Source organism: Diadema antillarum, unplaced genomic scaffold (assembly GCF_040938485.1).
Source record: "Diadema antillarum isolate AM-2024a unplaced genomic scaffold, OU_Dant_1.0 seq00000946_RagTag, whole genome shotgun sequence".
NCBI classification, from domain to species: domain Eukaryota; kingdom Metazoa; phylum Echinodermata; class Echinoidea; order Diadematoida; family Diadematidae; genus Diadema; species Diadema antillarum.
Window position 1 is genome coordinate 964,569 of NW_027271795.1, and position 22,869 is coordinate 987,437.

Sequence of the window (22,869 nt, forward strand, 5' to 3'; positions counted from 1 at the left end):
TTTTTGCCCTTTTCTTTTTGACCACAACAGGCATTGCATTTTCCAGGTGATTTTATGGCAAGATGCCAGAAGCATTTAAAGGAGAGTCACAAAATGTTCTGATTACTCTTTTTCAAACTCATTTCAAAGAGGACTTTGTGATCACTACAAGTCACAGTATTGGCTTGCAGTTACCATGGCTGTTTGGCTATTGCCTGGTTGATACCTCGCTAACCGCAAGCTGTTGCAAGTTGCAATCATCTAAAATTGCTTTGTGAAAAGGGGGCCCATGAGTTTGTTCATGCTGATGTGAAGTGTACAACATTTGGATGAATGGTATGAAATGTTGCCATGGGGAGATGTTTGTTTCTATGGTTATAGAGGAAAGACTGCTGATGATACATTTTTAACAGCTGCAATCTTTGAAGATACCATACAAGATCTTGTGATGGTGATCATTTCTGCTATGAATGAGTCGTTGACACTACGGCAGTGATAACGGTGAATGAGAAGGATAATGATTATGACCACGGATGTGGAAATGTATTTGAATAAGGATGGCGAGGCTGAAAGCTTGCAATAAGTTGAAGTAGTAGGTGAGAGGATGCAGACATTTTACCCCTTTGAGTCAAAGTGGAAGTTCTACAGTATGTGTCACTCTGAAATTTGTTGCTCAAAGATTTGTGCATACTTTAGTCCAAAAAGAATGGATTTTGTCAACAGAAGATCTTTTTAAAGTTTTCTTTTAAAAGCGGTTGTCTCACACAAAGCGTTCAGAGTTTTCGTAGTCACACAGTGTTTCAGTTTTAATTAAATGCTGGCAACACATTCTCTGGAACTCTAGACTTTTACTGTCCAACCTTTATGGCCCTTCATTTAAACTGTGTCACAAGGACATTTCCTTCACTTATTCTTCCAAGCTACAAAATGTAGCTGTCAGTTGATATGTAATAACTTGTAATATGAGTCTTTCTGTGCATTTTAGTAGTGTATTCATGCTGGTAGTGGACAATCAAAACCTGGAGATAACTATACTGTTTGTATATAACAGAGGCTGTAAGTTGTTGATGTACAAACTTTTCTAGGACCGACATGGTTTCCACAGATGAACCAGCAACTATCAGTTTCTTAGGTCTGTTGATATGCAATATGCAATCCTGTTAGAAAGTTATACAAGCTTTAGTTAATGTCTGAATTATCATCTGATGTTGTAGTTCAAGCTCGCTTTAGAATCATCAGAGACTCCAACTCTCCCGCTTTTGACGGGAGATCTCCCGCTGAAAGCCCATTTTTGCAAAATCTCCCGTTCTCCCGCTTGAGATTTAATTTCTCCTGCCCTGGCTCTGTGTCTCCCGGTGTAAAGGATTTCTTACTTATTGCTATCGTATGTTGAAAAAATAAGCCTTACTACAAGTAGATAGCACCAGAGAACACCTAAAACCCTAGGAACTTCGCACACATCAACTTGGAGTCTCCCGTTTGCAAGGGGTTTCGGGCGGGAGAATCTCCAGATCAGAAGGTACTTTGGGTTAGAGTCTCTGAATCATTACTATAGCTTTCAAAATGTACAGAATCCAGGATAATACCGCAAGAGCTTGAATTCAGTAATGAGGCATGTGCAGTCAACTGTGCGGTAACAGTTGATTCTTGGATCAAGTATGGTACCAATATTAGACATAAATCCTAGTAGTAGGATAATGTGTGAGTGCTCAAAACACTTCAAAGAATTAAAGGCGCCGCTCCAAGAATATTGTCCAAGTCTCAACATGTACATACCACTGTTGTAGTGTAGTGTAGTATTCAGTTTGTCATACAGTAGTATTAACCTCACCATATTGTATCATACTTCCTTGACAGAGATTTTTCTCTTTGTTTAGACTTTTTTTTTTGAGGGATAACAGGGTCACTGCCAATAATTGCTTTCAAAGAACAGTCCTCTACACTGCCATACATGTAATATTTTGTTACTCTTTTCCCAGCTCTGTTACAGCAGAATGCACTCTATACCAAGGGATAGGGGCCTACAACGTACCAGTATATTTTGTCGTTCCTTTTCACTTTAATGTGTGTATTTGTAGTAAAAGTCACATATCTCTGGTGGTTTTTTTCAACACGACCAAAGCTGTTAGGCTGTACAACTATTAGACCAGTCATCAGCTTTGCATGCACAAATTTGTACTGTATATGTAGGAGACCTACACCCTTGTTTTCATCTTCGGATGCGATGTGCTGGTATACTTTGTAGTGTATATAGGCTCGGGGAGTATCAGATGGGGTATTGATTTCACTGTCATTCTCGGTAGGGTATAGTAATCGCGAGTGGCGAGACGCTAGAGCAAGGTGACTCATGAATGGTGTCAGGCAGATCAGTGGGAATGGCAGCAAAGATAGAAAGATATTCAATGGAGGAGGCTATGTAAACTGTATCAAGGATTTGTAAGGCTCGAAAGTGAAATCTTTTGTGCTGAATGTTTTGAAGGTGAAGCCTTTTTACCTTTTTTTTTTTGTGTGAAACAAGTGTTTATAAAGATCAATCCAGCTGTAAGAGCTCTCTGTGAAGTATACTTGAAATAGCTGTGTAATGTGCTTACATGTAATTGCTCAAATTACAAGGAAATACAAATTGCTGCGCAGGTTATTTTAAAAACCATTTGCAATAGTATCCGTAATGATGATTTGTAGTTCTTTTAGTATAGATGTTTCTAAAAGGACTTTGTTACATCTATTCACAAAGGATTTTTCTTAGACTTCAGTCAACAAATGTAGGAGAGTAGAGTCGATGAGAATGAAATCTCATGAAATATCATCTTTTTATTCATCCTGGAAAGTAATTGGTCGTAGACCCCTGTTGCAAACATGGAAAGCTTGCGAGTCACAAAATCACACCCATGCTTCCAAGATGGAGAGACGCTTGAAATCGGAAAACCAGCGTAGCAAAATATTTGCTCACGCGAAGGGCACTCCAACGACGGCTGAGCTCGGAAAGCTGACGTAAGACTGACCGGTGTGCAAACAATGTCCGAACGAAGCGTAAACGGTTGGCGAGAGGCTGTGGAGTATAATGTAGACTGGCACCAATCAAAGCTTAGCCCATGGCTCTCATCTCTAGCTACATGTACGGTGACAAGGTTTAGTGTCTCTGTGTTTGTTTGATATCTTGCAAGCAGCAGTCTTCTATTTCCTTTGGATGTGACAGTAATTACTAACTCTCTATTCTTGACAGCATACATTTGTACATGTAATGTATACAGTAAGGTAGAAGATTCTCCATCTATTTTGTTTTTGTCCTTTCCTTTGTTCTATATTTTTGTTGTATCTTTTATTTATCTCTTTGGGGGTATATATTTCTCAGCTGATACTGTACATGTACATGTTCAACATTTAAAAAAAAAAAAATGAAATAGAGAATGAAAATCGTGCACAGTGTGTTGTACCCAATATCAGTTCTGTTTAAAAGGAGGCTCTTTTGGAAAGGCTTGTTTTAAAGTGGCTTGTACATTTATTGTATTGATAGTGTTTGACCAAAGGTGTGATCAGAGGGACATTGTAAAGGAGAGAAGTTCCACACAAATTCAAGGGGAGATCTGTTTTGAAGGATTTTTTTTCTTGTGTGTGCGTATGTGTGTGTGTGTGTGTATGTATGTATGTATTTGCATGATTTTATATTTTAGTAATATCTTTTATTTAAGAAGGAAGAAAAAACATTTGAGTGAAATAGACGAGCTTCAGGAAAATGAAGTAACCAAAGTTGCTGTAATAGAACTTCCCAACTTTAATACAGATCTCCTGTCAATATAAAAGAAGGAATGGCACAAAATAGCTGCAAGATTAACTGTGCTATGCAGATATTACATGTACACATTGTAGGTCCTTACATTTTTATGAGTATAGAACTGAATAATCTGAATGTGGCTGAATGATAAATTCTTATATCTACGGAGCCAGTATTTTAATTTGTTGATGCAACACAACACCAATCTTTGGCTTGCTTTCATCAACATCCATGAAGACCTACATAGAAGGAGCCAGATGTTAACTTGAAGATGTCTATAAGTAATAGGAGTATTAAATTCAATGACTCGTCTTTCTCGTTAGTTTGCTTGCTAAAGAGAGAGATAATGAAACTATGCCTGCAACTATTGAAGGCCAGCAGACAATTGCTGGTTACATGATGATGAAATAAATTTCAAGGAAAGGGTGAACACATTTAATTAGTGATGTAGCAACTGCTGTCAGACCTGTCCATGTAATCACCGGCAGAAGTACACGAGCAGATGGTGGCTTGATTTTTTTTTTCTACTCCTAATTGAATCCACGAACTTTACCAGAAAACGGCATCACCGGCTAAATCAGATGAAGGTCATGCTATTTCGTTGAGTCGGTTTGCTCAAATGCCATTTTGAAGTGCAATAAAACAAGGGGAAGATGCATACAATACCTTGTAGTGTGTGCATGCTTGGTCATTTTTTTTTAAATCGGACACGAACAATCCTTGATATTCATGCTATTGCCTAGTCACTGCCTAGAATAGGGTACTGGAAGAGTGGATATTTTCAAATTAGTGATGCTCAGCTAGATGAGAGGATTTCCATGGAACTAAGACATTAATTACTGGAAGATATGACAAACAAAAATATTTGCGTGCTTTAATTTTGCTCTAATTTCCGGTCATGAGAAATGCACAAATATTTCCACACTGAAAATTTCCACTCATAGAGTAATATGATGAATGTACCCATTATCAAAGCTATAGTATTAATGAGGGTAATGACACCATTGTGGTCTCCTAAAATATTTCACTCTGTGATATAATGTAAGTGACCATGCTCTTGTGAAATTATGTATAAATTTGATGAGGACAGTGATCCCTTTGTGGAACATTGGCAATGTACGTATGATCACTCATGGTGGGGTTGATGACACTACTGCTGGGTACTGATACTGCATGTTTTCATTTATGTTTACGATAAGAGGGTAGATCATGTTTTGTGTTATTCGCATCGTATAATATATGACCTACAATTAATTTTTTTCTGACCTTCAGGTGTGGACATTGCACATGTCTCTGAACGTGATGATAGATCATTTGAATGATATGTACGGGCAGTGTTGTTGTACTTGTGTTTTTTATTTGCATAATTTTTCGAGGAAGAAGGCTGTATCTGCCTTTCAACCCAGGGACCATGAATACCAGAACTCTGTTACAGTGATAGATGTCCTATGTTGGTTTAATAACCTATCCCAACCCCCATCCTCCCTCCCACACACACTTGCAAGAAAATGAAAAACTCAAAGAAGAAAAAGAACTCCTTTAAATTTGGCAAATGTTAAGTTTTAACACTCAAACTCTTTTGCATTCACTCCAGCTCCTACTTCGTGCATAGACTGCGGAGGGAAATAAAGGGGAATAAATCTCGTAAATTTGCCTAGAGGAGCAATGAAGTGGATTTCGATCGATTCAGAAAGAGAGAGAAAGTCGTTTGTGGCAAGTGGAATGAGTGATTGTCATTCGCAGTGCGATACAAAGTAGAGTATTTTGTAAGACATTCCCTTTCCCCTAACACTCCATCCTTGTTGGCCCTTGTGTTCTGGGAATGTAATATACGAATGTAACACAGCCTGGCAGGTTTAGTTAGAAAATGTCTGGCCAGGGAATACCCGTGTCACATAATTAGTGCAACCAATCTCACCACAAATTAACCTGCCCATTTGTTGAAGCTGAGCACTTATTCAATGCAAGGTGAGGATTTTGACAGTCGAATGAGTGCGTCACCTATCTTTCTCCCTTGGATAAAGGCATTGAGTTGTAGTTACCAGAATAGAACCCTTGTCGTCAAAAGAGATGGGGGGGGGGGGGGTTGGAAGAACTTTCCCATGAGCCAAGAGCTTTGAATAGCATGTTGGGAAGGATGCGCAGTTAAGTATTGTACACTTGAGGACATGTGCTGTATGTCCTGAGCGTTGTCATTAAATTTGCAGGCTAACATCTGCTGCATTGATATACGATTTGACACATTGTTTGCATAACATTGATGCACAGTGTCATACATATTTACAAATGTATGTCACAAGCAGATATGCAATGACGCAAGTACTGAGTGGGTTTCATCATGTTTTACGTCGTTTGTCAAACCCTGTGAATGTTGGGACTAAGAATATCCCCCAGTATACATGCTTTTTATTTTTATGTCTCATATGTCTATATGTCTACAGTGTATCATCTTATTATTTGTAGTAGGGCCTATACACTGCAACACATTTTAAACACTGCAGGTATAACAAAGGCAGTTACCATGTGTGCATGTCTCAAGCCCAGTAGGTGCAAGTGATCGCCTTCAAAATCCATCTTATATCTTCTGAATAAGAGGTTTAATCCGCAATTTTTTTTTTTTCAAGGAGAGGGTTATATTTTTAAAAAGATTAAATATCAAACTTTGAAAAGATGTTGTTGACTGTGATTTCAATTCAGTGCTTGATTGTTTTATCCTCACACAGTCACACAGAATCACTCAATCTGCAAGTAATTGGGCTCCCTAATGCAATTTGATGATTTCATGTGTTTCGAGCACGTTTCCCTATTTGTCAAGAAGCAATTTGTAGAACATCTCATGATAATCAGGATCCCATCCGCCCCTCTCCCTACTTCCTTCTTCGGGGAGAGCTTTTGCGGCAGTGAACGCCGCGAGCACATATTTGCTTGATCGTCTTGCCGAGCTATGTACAAGTTGCATGTTTGCCCCAGGGCCAGCAAGTCAACATGGTATCCACGGCAACGGATGACAAATTTGCCCTGCATTGTCAAGGAGATGGAAGGAAGCTAAGACTCTCAAGAATTAAGGTCTCGGTCAGCAAGGGCCAAGGACGAGGCAGTTTGGTTTCAATTTTTACTGTCATTGGAACTATGCGTAGTTATTGTGTTTGCGCATGTCATATCAAAACGAAATTTCACTTCTCAGATGTCAATATCTGAACCTTTTATTGATCACCCTCCTTTCCGTAAGATGGCGAGAGGAAATGCGATGCCAGTTTCCTGATTGCAGTGGAGTTTGGGAACATTTCCCAGGCCTCTACCATCACGGCAACACCAAGTGTGACTCAGTTCATCCGTGTGAGAAACTGATTTCTCGGCGAGTACAATTATATTGTGGAGTCTCAAAGGAAAGGTTTACTGACCTACCAAACGGTGTGCCAAGAAGGTCTCAAAAGGGCTTGGAGATGGGCGTAAACTTAGCAGCCCCATATCCATTACCTGGGCCTATATGCTTCCAGAGACCCAACGGTGGCCAGAGGGAGGAGTGGAATTGACCCCTGCACCCCCATCTCGGCATGGCGTCCAGTAGCTGGCAGGGAGAGGTGGCAGGCTGGTTGGCTGGGCTGACCTTTGCTGATCATTGATTGGCCCTGGCTCGATTAAAGGTGTTATGTCCAGACGTCACAATCAATAACGACTGTACATTTGTGTATGGTCTATCTGTTCAAAATTTTTGAGACCATGTTTTTTAATTACCATACCTCAATGTTTGTAGAATTGCCCAACAGCTTTTGAAGGACATATTACAAGCGGGACATTTATGTACTGTAAAAATGCTAAACACTGCTGCACTCCCTATTAAAGTAAATGCCAATGTCTGTGGTTTGCACAGAGCACAATGTTTCTCCATTTGCTTATAATAAACCAAAACAAACCAAACAATACAAAATTTCCTGACGAGAAGAAGAAAGAAAAGTCTTATAGTAGAGGAGGCAAGCATTCAAAAAGAAACAAACAAACAAACAAAGAAAATAAGTATTGTGTTATTCAAAGATATCAGCCCATTGAAAGTTGATTGGATTCTACATTTGCACGTAATAAATGTGTTATTGTCTGGCTGGAAAGTATGACAGTTGCATGGCATATTGTTTCTGTCATGGTTGGCCTTGTTTGTCTGCTGTCTGAGATGTGCAGGCAGTCAGAATCAAAACGCACTGAAGACTTCAGTCATGGGATGGTACTTTTCGCCAGAGTGTACCTTTTATTGGCCCCTTTTCATTACATGTCGTAAATTCTGAGACTTATTGTTATGGTTGATGCTCAAATATACTGTATATGTAAGAGGAGGGATTGGATTCTAAACAAGATTTGACTTTATGTGAAACCAGCGCTTTCAGATCTCTTGTCGTGCTGCCCAAAGCTTCGTGCCAGTGTAAAGTGTCAACAGCAGCCATAACTTGCTGGTAATATGATTCATCTAAGCTTCTTTTTGGACTCAAAAGGCATGTCCATGTGTGTGTTTGCGAGTGTGTTTGTGTTTGAGTTTCTGTGTTAGAGGGAGAGTAAGCGCCTATTCCTTGTGTTCCTTGACTTTGGCGTGCCCTGGACTTGAACTTGTAGCACAAGAAGATCAGAGCTCACCATATTTACAAATCTACCCCTCTGTCCTTTCGTTTGGTGGCAGTGCTACATTGGCACTCCTCTTCCAAAGCAAGGATACTTGAAGATTTTTTTCACAGATACATGTAAAATCAGGAATGCTGAGTCCCATTGCTGCATCAGCGGTTGTGTCAGTAATTTCCATTTTAATGTTTTTTAAGAGTTTGGATTTGATTAACCATTAGTCAGATAAATTGTTAGGATGACTGGAACATTCCAGAAGCATTCAACCCCTCCCTCTTACCCCCTCTACCACACCACCTCCATCCACCCTCACACACAAAAGAATCAATATATAAATCACAAAAGGTTTTTTATTTCCAATCATCATTCCAGCAGTGTTTATTAACTGATAGATGTCTGATGTGTAATTCTAGAGAGCTTGTGAGGGAAATGACCGCCTTTATAGCAATAAGTGTTAGAAGACTGACCCCAAAGATTGAATAAACTCAGAGCCTTTTTTTTTTCTTTCTTTGATGCCCTCCTGTTCCATTTTGTCCCCACATGAGGCACCTGTTGTCGGTAGTCAGAGCGTCGTGGTAACCAGATGCGAGGTCTATTCACGGACTTCATTAGAGAGAGGGTTACGGGAGATTGAAAAGCTAGGCATGCTGTGAAAGCTGGAGGGATGGTATACTTCCGAAAGTAGTTTAATACCGGGAGGAAACTCTGAAGTCATTCATATGAGGTTTGCTGGGTGTTGAGATATTCTGAGCACCACAAGATGTGGTCTCTCTCACCTGTTTGTGAACGCCTACCCTTCCCAAGATCTGTGCCCCCAAAGTCCCAGTTGGCCTGTGATTTTCAGTCAAGGCTGATATGCAGATGTAATTCTAGGTATGAGCTTGCTCGACTTTAAATGTCAAAGCGATAAAACAGTAGGTCTTATACACGTTGTAAGCGTAATTGTGATATTTATTGTATAAGTATCCATGATCATGTCAAATACACGTGGGTACTTCTAAGGGTACCATCTAGGCCCTATATCAAATCCCACTTACATGTATAATAAACTTTAAAGCTTTGTTGTAAAAAAGTCATTTTGTTTATTTGTGTTTCAAGGTGCGACAAGACAATCTTCAAGATACATTTCAAGTTTTCAAGTGTTAGGACAGTGTGATAGGTAGTCCATATGATAACCATGGCATGTGTATCAAATGTCATGAACGTGTCAGCACTCCATCCATGACAGACTTGTTAATAATAATAATTTTAATAATAAACTGTGCTTGTATAGCGCATATCACATTCAGGGAGAAGTCTCTATGCACTTTAAGAATGAAACAATACAAGTAAAGGAAGTAAGGTAAAAATGGGACAGGTAAGTAAACAATAGAAAATTAAGATTAAGCTGACACTGAGAAACACTGATGGCCATGAGCCTTATCATTGCAGAAATAAATACGTTTGTTAGAACAGTAGTCTGGGGGCATGTTTAATACAAGCACACTAATCTACCCTATCATCACAGTTTAGAGGGGGTTTGTTAAAGAAGTGCTTTCCAAATGTGACAAATCATTCTGATTATGTGGGAAACCTGCAGCAGTTTAATAGTGTAGCATTTCAATCTCTTGCCCTGTGAGCTAAAGTGATTAATTAAACCCATTATGTAGGGTCTACGTATATGTACAATTGTATGTGTATGTAAAGCGCTAATAGTATCAAACCCACAGTTGCAACATGCATTGCATTCGTAGCGATTGCACATTGGAGAAAGGTAAAATTGTTGTTGGGTTGTCCTCCCCTCCCTTCCCCCACAAATCTAACTACCCTTGAGTCAAAGGTGTGGCACATCTGTGTAATGTTTCAATGAGCACTGCCCTTTAATTTTTTTTATCGTTGATATCATGGAATGGCCTATGTGAGCTGACCATGACTTGACCTCACAAGTATGATGATGCTGTAAATGTCATAGGCCCAGGCAAGAGTCAATTAGACAACTCTAGGCCATACATGTACCATAAATTATCTAGACCGAATTTGCGGCTAACGTATGATAACAAACATGAGGACTGCTTTGTGCTCCCAGAACGACCGACGTACTCTCTTGGCAATCGTCCAAGCATTTGAACGACTGGATTGAGTTTATCGGGACAGCTGCACAACCACGATCACTCATTGCACCTTCACACCAAATGCAGGTGCAGTGCACATATATAATGAAAGGTGTAAAACTGATGTACATGTATTTTACTACCACATACAATTTCATGTAGCGTTGCTGCTGCATTTGACCTGTTCAGCTCAGTAGCTGTCATTTGTATGACATTGTGGGGGGTCCTGAAAAGAAATCAGGTTTATTGAGGTATAACGTGACAGATAATGTCGTCCCTGCATCAGAATTTGTGATCTGTAGCTGAAAGGCAATATTTTTGATGTGAATTAGACTGGTTTCTCATAAAAGTGAGACACTAGTACAAACAAAGTCGCGTTGACACAGTGGTCAGGACAGAGTGGTTGCCTCTGGGCATATATTGTAACAAAACAGGACCTGGGTTCCAATCCGATGTGGGTATACTGACTCCAACCAAGGAGGTACGTAAAATCCTTGCTCCAACCTTGTATTTGAACCTGCCGAAACATCATTTTTGAGAGTACAGGATGTCATAATGTTTATAAAGAGGCAGTCACCATTCTTTCTCTTTGGACTGAACTTTATAAGGTGGATCCAAGTTGCATTGATGTAGGATTGCACTTCACCACTGCTTACCACATCCTGCATGCAACAAGTTACATGAAAAATTCAGTCATTGCCCTCTTGCCAGTCACCATTTGGCTGTACGGTCTGTGTCCAGCGGTGCAGTACATACACATTGTAATTCCTGCTGCGTACTTTATTTCAGAAAAATTTCTTTGGAGACAAAACAAAAAAAGTGTTTCTTTGATAAAACTTTAGTATAGTGTGATGCACAGTGCTCATCTCTGGTTGGGTACACACTGTAATGGGCTCGTTATGGATTACACACACCCCCCTCCCCCCCCCCCCCTCCCACACACACACACGTTATCTCTGAAGCAGAAAGTTTAGTAGAAAATCAATTATTGACATCACCGCTTTTGTACAGATTAGCCTTTTGCGCAGTGGCCATGGACAGAATTATGATGATATAACCCAAATCCCAGATTTTGTGTGCATATATAATGGCTAATCAAAATATTGCTTTTATTCTCATGACAGCCATATAAAAATAGTGTCTGTCTTTGCTAAATATTTTTTTAGTTCTTGCTAAAATATTTGTCAGTATTGTTTTACTAGACCTGATGAAATGAAATAAACTTAGATCAAATGTGTGCATGATTGTTAATATAACGTAGTTGTGTAGGCCAGTCCATGATATTGAGAATGGAGTGCTTTACTGCCAAAATAGTAAGGTGTTGTGTTTGTGGTTGTCAAACATAATAACTGGATGTCCCATTGCCCAAGGTTTAGGATGAAGAAAGATCCTATATTGTCTGTGTGTTGAACAATCTTGAGATGATACAAAATTATCAGAACTCATAAATGATCTGATAATCTTTTTCTAAACAACCCCCCTCCCCCCCCCCCAAAAAAAAAAATTGCTTGCTCCTGATACCCCTTCTTTGAAACATTGTACAACACAAATGAGTGTGTGTATGATAAAAATCCTATATCCTCTTGCGCAATCTCTTTCACATAATTTGCTTTTCTTCTAATGTTTTTTGGTCACACTGTAGTGTAGTCCCACCACATGAGGAATTATGTCCTCTACATACATACATTCCTGGTCAGGCCCCACACTCTCATAAGGTGCACTTCATCTGGACAGTTTCACTATTTACTGCCAAAATTAAGGGAAGCCATAGAAATGCTCTCTACTGTCTAGAGGACACCGCACAATAACCGCACATCATCCACAAAATTAGGTGGATTAAAGAAAACAGGCGGGGGGGGGGGGGGGGGGAGGAGAGGAGAAGCTAGCCACATAATCAATGCGATTATTTGAGAGGAGGACAGGGCAGTAGAAAGACATCTCATCACTCACCTGCAGGGAAGAAGGAGTTTGCTCGACCATAAAATTGCATTCTGGTTTTATGCGGAAGAGATGCCACCCCCCCCCCCCCCCAGTGTATTATACATTTGTCCGAGACTGCCAATTTTGCACACGCATACCGTGAGTCACTTTCAGAAAATGAATTATTAAGAGAGAGAGAGAACTGCATTCGCATTATGTTCGATAGCACTGCTGCATTTTCCTGCCCAAAATTCAAAGAAAAACAGAAAATCTGTTCCCGAAATCAAAATAAGCTCTCTTTTTGTCACCAAGTGAGACTTGCTAATGAAAATGAATTCCTCCAAGCTATTATATATTCTCATGATTATTGTGTTTCTGTCTGAGAAGGTTCCATCCGGAGTTCTTTTGTGAAGATTCGATTCAAACATTAAGTTTGTCTCCAGGTGATATGGGTGGTCGCAAGCGAAGTTGGGATCAGTTGAAATAAGTTACCCGTAAGGTAATTTGTAGTCTAATAATGTGATGTGATAAAATTCATGTTTTCTAAAAGGCCAACCCAATTTCTGTGGTACATTTGTTTACCTTCAGGGTGATGTTGATGCAGGTACCGTAATACGGCGGACAAAAAAATCCCTGGATTAGGTACGTCTTGAATAGTCTTCACATGAGTGAGCCTTTGAAAGTTCCTTTTGACACTTTTGATGGGGAACTTGATTTTTATGTACATGCAGGGGAAAATTTTTCTATAGGTAAAATGCCCTTGAATGCAATGATATTCACAACAAGTGAGTCATAGTCTATTGTTGCATGAAGAATCGACAGGTCGTTTATTTGTGGCTGCTATGTCTGTCTGTTATCGTTTTTTTTTTTCTCCCTTGCCTCAATTTTGTGCAATCAATTCGAGCAGATGCTATTGTTGTGCATACAGTGACTGAGACACGTCAAGGTAGCATGGATATACAGTATGCCAGAAAGGAAACTAGTTTTGTGGTCGATTTCACACATTTTTCGTGCGCGTAACGAGAGAAAAGCTTCATCTCGTGGAAAAGGCTGTTGATGACTCACAACTCTGCATTTAATTTTTGTCACGAGTACAGACTACTTCTTTTTCAGGGTTGATGCACAAGTCTTTTGCACTTAACTACATTTCTGTGGTGTGTGACCTATCTCAGCAACAGTTAGAACCCACCATGGGCAAGTTCTCTGCTGAGTGCAACATACTCAATATCTCACAGGGATACTTTGATTGAAAAAAAAATCCAATAGTATAGGTACCTCGATCTGTTGTCTTTGACATTTGGAGAGCGAGGAGCAATGGAGTTGACTGCAAAATTAAATTAGTATTTCTGTATAGTCCCACATGCTATTCCTTAGGTGTGTTCTGGCTGCTGCCTAAATAGAGAAAGATTGCACTCTGGTAAGGCAAGGACCATGTCTGTATAAGTGGCATTTTCGGCTGCAGGTCTGTCGTTTTAGTCAAATTGACCCATCAGATGCACTCTTGTTCAAATTTATTAAGAGAAGAAAAGAACCTTTTTTCATCTGCATTGTGGAGAAAGTTTTCATCAACTATGCAATTGTAAACTTTGCTTCTGTTTCCATTTGGCTGATTGAAACAAAGAGGGTTTATAAATCTAGCTAAGCTCAGTATGACTGTGATATTTTCTTGAACTAACTCTTCAAATCCACAGGCAACAATACTAAGTATCAAAGCTCATCTTTTGTAATTATTTGCATCCTGATTAGATAGATTGATTCATATTTTATCATTCCAAATTTCAAACTGCAAGGGTATCATCCACACAAATCCCTTCCATTTGCTTGTTTGCTGTTTGCAGAAATAGGCCCTACTTTGTTGTTGTTGCATGGCATAGATAACTACAGTGCACATGAATTTTGTATTGTAATGAAAGTCCTGTGGTGGCTTGAAATAACCTCATTAACCAGCTTTTGACATTATTATTGGTCAAAGTTTTTTCTTTCTTTTTTCCGGCTGTGATTTGAGACCAAAGAGCTACAAGCAGATAGTTCCTTAACTTGGTGACAGTGACATTGATATGATTATTCCTTTTGAAGTACGGGAAATTGGATTGAGATAAACTAATCCATAATGTCATTTATGTACATGATCATATGTACAGCCATCAAGTTTAAGTAGTTTTTTGAAATCTTCGGAGACTAGACCACATGTCGAAATTGAGGATGGCCCCCCACTCTTCTCTCCAGCTTCATATTGGAATTAACATCATGACATGCACTCCAAAAGAAATTGCTATACATAACTGGAAACTACTGTATTTTCTTGTGCTGGTCCAGTGTGCAAATACCAACAGAAATGAATGCACTGCCTGTCTATTTCTGCAATCTTCGCAGTGAGCATGGAAATAGGAATGCAGAGATATTCAGTTATGTGGTAACTCTGGAAGGAAATCCATTCTCCATTCATCAAAGTTTTCCCCTCAGATTGCCGGAATATGAGAGGAGGGATGGAGATCCAAGTCGGCTGTGCCATCTAACCTGAGTGGGTAATGATACCTTGCCGTCTAGACGGGCAAACGTGCTCCGCCGCTAGGCAGCCTATGCACGGCCATCCCGTGCCGTCTGTCAAGCACCGTATCGGATGAAGCCAGTCGTCGGCGGAGTCCGCATTGATTCATCCATAGATGCGGGATGGGACACAATGGGATGAGAGTCGCGCATAATTAGCGCACACCGCGCGGTGGAAACTCGGTGCCCTCATTTTCTCTGGCGGCGTAATCCAGTAATTGCTGGACTGCCTCGTGTCGCACGAGCCGTCAATGGCGGTCGATCTACTGGGCCAGTATTCGGTTTCATTGCTTCTGTCAGCAAATGAATGTAAAACATCAGCAGAACTAGAGAAAGATAACTATGGTGTCAGTACGCTTGAATCATTTACATATAAAACAGATACAAGGTTAGAATGGCTTTGTCAGGGTTATTAGCTGGAGGGCAAAAGCACAGATTATAAAAGCCCACAACACAAATATCATAGGTTAGGAATATGACAATCGATGCAGATAAAGGCTTGGGCAGCCAGTGGACAGTTACGAGAAGGATTCAGATTGTATAGAATGTGGCTTTGATAGCAAAAGGCTGTTATCCTGTGCAGCATTTTCAGAAGCTTAGATGATGAGATGCCTTTCTCTACTGCATCTGACTGCATATTAAAAGAAAGAAAGAAAAGTCACAAAGTATTGCTTCTTGCAACCCTGTGCATTGCTGTTCTGATTTTGTGGTCCATCCATCATTTCTGGAATGATGATATCGGAGTACTTCTGAAAAATGAAATCAGCGGATGATGGATATCTCACTTTGAAATACAGTCCCATATTTTAGCTTTATTTCTTCTTTTGATTAGTTGTTCTTGCTCTTTAAAGGGGATGCAATTCAGTATTCCTCCACAATACCCGGTGCAAAACTCCCATGCGAAATAAAGGTTGAAAAAATCAGTCTTTGTATTGATGAAGGGCCAGTTCTATCGGTAATTGTGAAATAAATTCTATTATTCCATTGAACCACTTTGTCACTATTGTCAAGTTTGGCTCCCCTGAAGTTGAGCGTGTGAACAAAGGAAGAGGTGCGGACTTCTTCAAACATGCTACAGACAATTGTGTGCAGTGCTCGGATGCTCCTAAGAAGTGGGAGATAAAAGGAGGGAGGGGGCCCTCCTCCTCCTCTTCTTTGCCAACTCCTTGGCAAAAGTTTTATACAAATCTGGATCAGTAGGTCATGCCATCGTCACTGTGGCATGTAAAACAAGCGGACAATGAGGGGTGGATGTATGAGTTTTGTTTGCCATCAGCAGAGAGCTGGAATGGTGTCCAGATTACTCAGTTCCAACAGCTTTCTGACTCTCAGCCAAGAGAGGATGAGTGGAATGGTGCAGCCATGCTGAATTGAAGGTTCAACAGTCCTTGATCACGTTCATTTTGGTCCAGGAGTGTTTCATTTAGGATTTCTTGCGAAGCAAACATTGTAGGGGGGGGGGGGGGGGGTGGGGGTGTGAAGAGTCATTGAATGAAGGGATGTGATCAAGCACCTGTTACCCTTGGCAGAGGCAAATCATTTAGTAGTCATGCTCTTTATTTGTGTTCTGTTTGTTTTGTCTAATGATGTGTATGATTGTTTGTTTGTAAAATGTATGTGTTTGCTTGTTTGTTTGTTTGTTTGTTTGAGGGTAGAGAGGGAGGCTGTATCCTGCCAGAAAACCCTCTGACATAAAGGAGATAAAAAGAATGCTGTCTTTTGATGGGGGCAGACCAGCATTAATGCTCTGCCATATATGTACCAGGTGAACACCTCAAATGCATATATTGTGTTCAAATGGGGTTCTATTTTACAGGTCTCTGTGTCTCTATTTCTTATAGTTCACCTTTCTCTCTATGTTTGTATTCTGTTACCAATGCTCCATCTGTCATGGGAAATTGCTTCTCTCTTCTCTCCCTGGGAGCCCCGTGCTTAACAAATCCCTGTCAATTTGTTTCCCCTTTCGGACTACATGTGGCGTATCCAAGCTTGATGCTTTTGATCTCCTAGAGGGACAATGCCGAAGTCACTGGTGTAGAAAGGAACACACAGGGCTAAGTTCATCCCCACTTCCTTCTTGATGTGCGATAGGGTTGAACAGCATGAAAAGCATAACCCCTCAGTAACATCAATAGCACCGTGGTTGCCCAGCAAAGAGGGAAACTGTGTGTCCACATGTATGTACTGTATGAATTGAGAAGGGGGAAATCATTGATCCATTTTTTACTCCATTATTCAAATATTTTGTGGATATGGAAAAGAGACCCCCCCCCCCAAAAAAAAAAAAAAAAAAAAAAAAATCAACTTGCTCTGTAGAAACAGGCTCATGGAGTCACTGTGAAAACATTCAGTAACATCCTGTTAATGTGTACAAAGTAGGCCCTATCTCGACTTGTGGTATGTTCATTGTAGACAGGAATGATACCTTGTACAGATATGGGTTCATAGGCAACTTCATCAAGATTTCCTTCTTTTTATTTCTAATCTCCAACTTGATATGGGACTTCTTGAAAGTTAAGCACACAGTAGCATGCTGCGATGCTGTCCACCAACTGTGTCCCATGGGTGTTTTATATTTCAGTGGGGGGGGGGGGGGGATGACAACTTTTTAGTTGCACCATGCCATGTGATCAAGAGCCCTTTTAATTAGTGGAATACTGAATTACTTACTGCCATGCTTAAATACCTTATGAAATGAAATAGACATGTAGCCCCTTGTAAATACAGAAAAGTTAGGATCTTGTGTTGAGTGTATTGTGTCATTTCCCTTGTCATATGGAGAGCTTGAATACTTTGTGAAGTACAATTGTAATAGACATGCAGCCCCCTTTAAAAAGAGAAAAGTTAAGATCTTGTGTTCAATGTATTGTGTTATTTCCCATGTCATATGAAGAGAAAGATACATGTATAGTATTTGAGATTGAATAACCACTTCATCCTAACAGGTGCAGAGCATTACATCTTACAACTTTCATATCTAACCGTGATAGCGCTTGGTTGAATCCTCCCCCTGTATACGATGTTATAGTTGACATCAAGTAAAAATACATACTCAAGGCAATCTTCTCCCAGAAGCTCCAGTAATTAATAAACTGTAGACAAAATGTATCCCCACTACAGTAGGTGAGCCTGGAATGACAATATACTTGGAGTATCAGCAGAATTTGTGGCGTCCTGGCATAGTAACGCTTTAATGTAATCGTAAATATGCATGTGAGTAGATTACAACGTACGAGCAAGTTCGAGACAAAGTGCAAGCGTAATAGACCTGACAAGGAAATTGCGTTAAAGAGCTGATGAAGTGAGTCTAGCAATACCGACAAATCGATGTTGGGTGGATTGAATATCCAGTCTTGATCTAATGACTGCTATTTACATTTGACTCCGTCCGTCCTCCCAACCGCAGACTTCAGTCTCAGAAGAGGTATAGTGCGTACTGCCGTGCCCCCCGCATTGCAAATGAGGTTTCGTGGAAAAACGCGAGGAGTGGAGATGACGTGTTTGTTGAGTGGTGACGTGTTGAGCTGGTTACTCAGACCATTCCAAGTGAAAAGACAGTAAATATTATGAGATAGTGATGCTGAAAATATGCGATACTAGGAAAAAATATATTTATAATATCCAAGTCTAGATGAAATATACAGACAGTGGCATCAATTCTGTACTGAAGTGAAGGCATCTATAGGTGTAGCTGAATGTTACCTTAGCACTATTTGTTGTGTGGTTTTAGAAAGTATTACTGGCATCTCTTTTACTGTCAACTTTCATTTGCATACTTGCAGTTTGAGAAGTGTCTTCAGTTCTTGTCATTGAATGTCGTCTTTTTGTTTGTAAAGGGGGGGGGGGGAGAGGAGGGAAAGTGGCTTGTTATTTAAACTAAAAACTGCTGTATGATGGTAGTAGTTTCCTTTATGCCTGCTATACTGTGTGGTATTTTGCCCTTGGATGTATCTGAGGTTATTTTAGAACATGAAAATACAATGTATATATTATATCCATATGCAAAATTTGTAAAGTTTCCTGGAGGGTTTGAGGCCATCTCCATGCCAGCACATCCAAGGGGACTGACACATTCTGACACCGCTGGCTGCCTGTTACGTAAGACAATACTGTACGGTTTAACACTTTTTTTTTGTGGAGTACTCAAGATGGCCCAATGTCAACACATTACATGAGTTTGGAAAATGCATCACATTTACAATTCAAAAGGGGATAAACCAGATCCGATGTGACTCCAATGTGGGCATTCTAATCCTCACTGTGTTTGCAAGGATTAATCTAATACATAATGCAGTGCATAAAGTGTCCTTTTATGCCGTGTGCTATAGACGAATTTGTTGTACATTCCACTGACGTACGTTCCAAAGCCTCTTATAGTCTTAGCTTCATCACCTGAATGCGTGAGAGTATGAGAATGAAGAGAAGGCATTGGGCATGATGCGGATTTCAATGCGGATGTCAGACACTGGTATGAATATTCTGTCTGACACTTGCAGGATTTAATCAGAAAGACAGAGGATGAGTGCCCGTCGTAATGATGTGGGAGGCGGTTGCCAAGCAACGCCCGTCAGTGGATGGCTGAATGTGCAGGAAGGAAATCTTTTGTGGAGATGTATAAACGCAGGATTGCCGCTAGCCTTTTGCCCCTTGTGACGTGTACGTCTGCCCTATCTTGACACTGCCATTGAGTCTGTCGTGCAAGCTGAGATTTGTGGTGATATATCCGCGACTGAATAAAAGCAAGAAACTTTGCAGTATTGATAAAACAGCTCTGTCGAGAGGGCGGAAGATTTTCATTCTTTTCAGCAACTCTGGTTCACAGATATTAATTTGTAGCCGTCTGTGACTGTAAATAAAGGCAGGCAGCATGTGCAGGATGAAACACTTCTGTTCAGGATATGGAACGTTTTCCTGCTTTTAGGCCACTCTGGTTCACAGATTTTAATTTGTGATCCATTTGTGACTGTACAAGTAAAGGCAATTATGAGACAGTACATGTGTAGTATACGAATACTTGTATGAAACAGCTGTGTTGAAGATTTTTCATTATCTTTTAGCTACTCTAATTCACAGATTTTGTGATTAATTGCCTTGTGCCTTATAGAGCATAATTCCACACCTCGGTCACCATTGACCATTATGAATGGAGTAAAATCAGATGAACAAAGCAGATTAACTTTTATCAAATTGGACATGTAACAAGGAAAGAATGAAAGTTTCAAAGTTTCATGTAATGTATGTTTTTACTGAACAGTATACACTGGTTCACCACCATGTACACATTTGTTAGAAGAGGCGATGGTCTCATCGCCTCACAACTCTTTCATTGGTTTACACGTGAAAAGTGAAAATGAAGTCATTATGTTAGAACAGTTTTAATCTCCTGCAACTCCTTTCACCCGGAAGGTAATTGAAGTGCAGCACTTGTCATGACAAGATTGCAGTAGGTTGATATATAGTGGAGATTTACGGTGTAGGAGAACTGTGAGGTGATGACATGTCCAATCACCACATGCACGTCACACATGTGGTGGCTTCTATAGCATAATTTCTGTCTCATCAACTACAGAAAAATTGATTCTATGAACTTTTACAAAAAGAAATAACATGTCCAATTTTAATGAAATTTTAATTGTTTGTTCACGTGATGTTGTTATTCTCTTTATTGGAGCCGACTCCAACGTGGTGTGGAATTCCACTTTAAGTGCACCTGCGCTGCTGTGTTCTCGATACGGCGCTATCTGTCAATGCCTGGGGATCGATGGTGAATACATGTGTGTGCACATGTGTGTGCAGAGCTGGTTTGTGAGTGTGGCTGCCACACAGTAGTGCTGTCATTTGACTTTACCTTGTTCGTCTCTTTGCATTTCATTCATTTATAACTCGCCACAACAAACTGGGGAAAGTGCACGGTACACCGCCCCGCAAGAGGATGGGAATCCAATATGGTGCAATCTTGCGTCCGGTGGCCTTCCCTGCCGCCCCAAATTATATGATTTGTTCAAATCAACTCCCCATCTGTCAAGCGCTCCCTCAGAATTCCTGCGGCATTCGAGGAGCGCGCCTGCTAATCCCGCAAATACCCCCCAAAATAATTGTGCAACCAGTTCTAGTCCCTCACCCAGGAATATTTTCTAGCAGGGGCATTCTTGGCAGGGGCATCCTTGGCGCTGTGCCGCAGTCGTTACGTTTTGTGATGATCAATGGTACCACCCTGTTGATCAATCTCAGGTGACACTATATTGACCATTGTGGATTCCTACCACTCATGGTAGGGGACCATGCTATCATCAAGAGATACACGCTGGCATCACAGAAGACGTAGATCAGCCGATAGAAGGCACAAATCATTTCTATACTCATGTCTGAATTGTTGTACATTTTGTACTTATACCCCCTCTTCATCTTCATTACTTTACAAATGCAGAGTCTCAAACGAACTGTACAGTGAGACAAAGGCGCCGTCAGGGCACATGTTCTTTCATTGTAAGTTCAAAGATCAATTTGGTTTTGATGAGACTATCTTTACCCTTGCCAACAACTCTACTCTGGAAACGAGAACCTATCATATAGAAGGAATCACCATTTTACATGTGAAGGACATCCTCTCCATTTAAGAAAAGAAATATACCCTTTCCAAACCATGATTGCAAAAGGTCACAACCATCTTACTTGGCATGGGGGCTGTTGTCTTAAGCACTAAAATCAATCTTAAGTTCAATTCAACTGATCCTAGGATTTTGGAGATCAATCAATTTTGGGATCAGTCAGTCCCCAGAAGTTAGGAACTGTGTCACCATCCCATTCCCATATGGGAACAATATATTTTGCCCTCTTTGTGACATTCTGGAATACATCTTGAATGTCTAAAATGTATCTTTCCTAACTAGATCTGATTCGAAATGAATATGTCCCAACCCTGGATTCGTTGTTTGGCTTGATATAGTTCCCTTGCTACTTGCTGGTGAAATGTAGGGCCCTGGTTTGCAGGGTATGATAATGACACAATTAATTGCAAAATGCATTGCATTTATGTGTATACATGTATACATATAAATAGCATCATTCCCACTTGCATTTACGGTACGTGCTTTGGGAGGACCACAACAGAGCAAGTTATATCAGCCCTGCTGAGCGCTTCTCACACTCACAGCCTTGACTCCTATCTTGCCCGATTTCCACTCTCACTCAACTGAGTATTGATTGTGACCGGCGGCCTGCGAAAGAGCCGCGTGCATGAATGTGGAGCAGCTGTGTCCCCCTTCAGACGCACATTTCAAGTATTAGCTGTGTGCATGCTGGGCTATTGATTTTCGTTCCAAGCGGGCGTGACCATTGAAGAGCAAAAGGTGAATAGGGGCTATCATTGGGAATTTGCAGTCTGATGTGGCCACACTTTTGTAGTTGTTGGGTGTTTTTTTCTCTCTCTCAAAAGAGAAGCACATTACTGCTTTAATATGAGACATGAAAGTATGAGTGTACAAATAGCAGCGTACACATTGGCAGATACATGTATCAAGTCCAGCCATGGAGATTTAAGATGCATGCTCACATACTGTGTGAATGACATCATCAACAAGGAAATATTGTACATTGATGTAGGCCCTATATAGATAGGAATACATATGACGATGTAGTCCAAGAAAGCTGTACTGTTATCTGCCGTTACATTTCATGTTAATGCAGTGTCCAGTACTGCCTCATTGGTGTTTTTGTAAAGAAAGGATTGTAGTGGACCAATTCAAAGTCTTGGTCATCACACTAATTATCTTGTACAGTAAAAGTATGCACGAGCAGTAGTTGTATGAAATTGATTCAGAGCATGCATGAATAATGACTATGGAATCCTTTGTAATAGGCCAGTACAAGGAAAAAGCATGCCTTCAATCTGCAATACCGATTTTTGGAGCTTGTGTTATGCTCAGTCATACTCACTGTCTTTTAATTCATTTTACATCT

At 40.3% G+C, this 22,869-nt stretch overlaps 1 protein-coding gene across 1 annotated transcript in view; it reads left to right on the plus strand.

Annotated features, from left to right (window-relative positions):
* LOC139741708 (semaphorin-1A-like) overlaps positions 1-22,869 on the plus strand; it is a 139,650-nt gene that overhangs the window by 18,043 nt on the left and 98,738 nt on the right. The gene's annotated exons all lie outside the window — the stretch shown is intronic.